Source organism: Sinocyclocheilus anshuiensis, unplaced genomic scaffold, assembly GCF_001515605.1.
Source record: "Sinocyclocheilus anshuiensis isolate Anshui unplaced genomic scaffold, SAMN03320099.WGS_v1.1 scaffold457, whole genome shotgun sequence".
Classification (NCBI taxonomy): Eukaryota; Metazoa; Chordata; class Actinopteri; order Cypriniformes; family Cyprinidae; genus Sinocyclocheilus; species Sinocyclocheilus anshuiensis.
In genome coordinates this window covers 2,279,604-2,282,997 of record NW_015537939.1, presented here as the reverse complement: position 1 = coordinate 2,282,997, position 3,394 = coordinate 2,279,604, and positions in this window count along the sequence as shown.

The window sequence follows — 3,394 nt, the reverse complement described above, 5'->3', positions numbered from 1 at the left end:
TTTATTATTTTATTTTATTTTATTGAAGGGGGGACCACAATATTATACAGATGTCTTTTCTTCTCTTTTCTTTTAGAAGGAGGGCCACAGTATTATTCAACTGCCTTTTGGGATGGTATTTTTATCAACTTACTTACTTATTTATTTATTTATTTATTTGTAGAAATAGGGACTACAGTATTATACAAACACCATTTTATTTAATTTTTTTTATTTCGTCTTGTCTTGTTTTGTTTTGTTTGTATATAGCTTTGATTACATTAAAAATACATTTTTGGATATTATATTCTCTTCATTTCTGCTGTTTGTTGCCTCAAAGAATTCCTTAAATGCAACCTAATTTGATAAAGTGATGCATTTAAAAGTCATTCATAAATATCTTCTGCTCCTACTTGCGTAAAAAAAAAAAGAGACCTGCCTCTGTTTTGAAACATGAGAGTGGCCACACCATCAGTGTCTGTTTAGAGATATGGCTCATATATTACTGTTTCCATGTGATAAGGACCAATACAGCTGGTGCCACTTGTATTTCCAGATGATGGTCAAACATTAACAGGCCTTGCAGTTTATAGGCCTTTAAAATTCCAGAAATGACAGAGAGGAACTGACAGCGGGACAACACCGTCACCTGTATACTTAAACAACTCATGTACTTCCTGAGAGACGGACTGTTCTGACATGGAGTACTCTGTGTGTGTTGACAGAGCAATTAATTAGTGTAAGGAGCACATTTGTACGGTTGCTTGATAGTTTTAGGCATCCCTGACAGGCTTTCAACCATCAAAGCAGTGGTTCTCAACTGGTGACTCAAAACAGGTTCACAGCACTAGATTAAAATAATAAATATGCAAAGCTATGATAGCAAAACAAATGGGTACATTAACTTTTTATCCTCTGCAGTGAATGGGTGCCATCAGAATGAGAGTCCAAACAGCTAATAAAAACATGACAATAATCCACAAGCAATCCACATGTTTCCAGTCCATCAATTAATGTCTTGTGAAGTGAAAAGATGTGTGACTTTAAGAAACAAATCCATCATTAAGAAGATCCAATCATTAACTTCTAATCATCGCTTCCAGCTAAAGGTCCTCTATCCATAATATTGCTTGTCTGAATACAGAGAGAAGTATGCACAGATCAAGCACTGTTTACAAGCACAAATCAATCCAAACGAGTTCTAAACAATTATGGCAAGACAACAGGGGATGGACTTTTTCACTGGAGAAAGCATTATTATGGCTCATATATTGGACGGAAGCGACGGTTTGAAGTTCAAAATGCCTTAATCATGGATTTGTTTATTACAAACATGCAACTTTTCACTTCACATGATGTTAACTGATTGGAGTCGTGTGAATTATTTTTATTTTTTTTATTAAGTAAATTACTGTATATTGTGAGGGAGAGAGGGAGAGAGAATTTAAATAAGAATTTAAGTATTTTATAATATTATATATGTTTTTTTACTGTAAATTTAAGTTCAATCGGAAAAATGTAAAATATTGTTACCATATTTTGTATGGTAAATTTCTTGCAACCACATCTGCCAGTTTTTTACAGTAAATTTCTAAAAACGTTTTACAGTATGTTGATATATAATATGATATGCAATGGAACACTGTTGACATGTCTTCTGAAAATATATTTTCAGATTATTAGATTTCATTTTTTGCTCTCGGTAGAGAAGTATGCACAGATCAAGCACTGTTTACAAGCACAAATCAATCCAAACGAGTTCTAAACAATTATGGCAAGACAACAGGGGATGGACTTTTTCACTGGAGAAAGCATTATTATGGCTCATATATTGGACGGAAGCGACGGTTTGAAGTTCAAAATGCCTTAATCATGGATTTGTTTATTACAAACATGCAACTTTTCACTTCACATGATGTTAACTGATTGGAGTCGTGTGAATTACTTGTGGATTATTGTGATGTTTCTATCAGCTGTTTGGACTCTCATTCTGACGGCACCCATTCACTGCAATAGATTAATTGATGCGCAAGTGGGTGGAGTTTGCTCTGTGTAAACACTAGCCTAGTTTTGCACTACTCTTGTTGTAGTGAAACTCATGAAATTAGTTAACTATAGTGTCATGTTAACACATAGATGTTGTTTTATGCCTATGCTTTTGAAAAAATAGAGCTTTGGTTTGTTTCTATTTAACCTGTAACATTCATTTATTTAATCATTGTGACTTTTTTCAACTCTCTAGTTTTTTTTTAAACCAGGTGCATTTGTCTCACATTTTTTGGTCTCTGCTTGCGGACGCAGACATGTGTCTTGGTCCCACATGGAGTACTAAGGTCAAAAGATCCAGAATCTAGGTCTGTAATCTAATGCCAGGCAGCTAAAGTAAGCGGAAAGAGTTTAGGTGACTGCACACACACACACACACACACACACACTAAACCACTGGGAGGGAAAAACTAATAACTCTAAACTCTTCTTCTCTACGAGCAGCAAAAGCTTCAGGGGCAATGAGCTGAATGAGAGTAAAGTATTTGATATATATATATATATATATATTTTTATTATTTTTATTTTTTTTATTAAGTAAATTACTGTATATTGTGAGGGAGAGAGGGAGAGAGAATTTAAATAAGAATTTAAGTATTTTATAATATTATATATGTTTTTTTACTGTAAATTTAAGTTCAATCGGAAAAATGTAAAATATTGTTACCATATTTTGTATGGTAAATTTCTTGCAACCACATCTGCCAGTTTTTTACAGTAAATTTCTAAAAACGTTTTACAGTATGTTGATATATAATATGATATGCAATGGAACACTGTTGACATGTCTTCTGAAAATATATTTTCAGATTATTAGATTTCATTTTTTGCTCTCGGTGTTTGACTTGTTAGAGTAGAAGCTCTACTAAGTCATGGTTTCTCTCATTAATCAGAGGTGACCAAAATAATTGCTTTAATCCTGTCTGTCTTTTATTGTGTTCCAGATCGGCATGATAAAAAACTGCTTTATGAAAAAGCAGCCCAGTCGTGCAGGATTCAGCCATGACAACACCCTGCGCTGAGCATGTCAACAATGCCATGGAAATCAGAGGAAATATAATCAGATGCGGTGAATTTAATGTGCCTGAATGTTTTCACTCCTCAGCCATTGTGCAACTGACAGATGCATCAGCATGACGAGAAACTAATTAACACCCACTTAATTAATACTCATGCTATTCAGCTAAAAATCACTAAGAGTGTTCCTTTACAAACACATCTTATATAATCCCATTATTCTGTCTGTGAAGTCTTCTAGACCGGCATGCACTGCAGGGCCGATTTTAAACGCTAAATAAACTAGTTTTCAATCAAGGGTGTGGCAGGCTTTTTTATGCAGGCCTAATCTCAAGGATTCACAGTGGCTTCC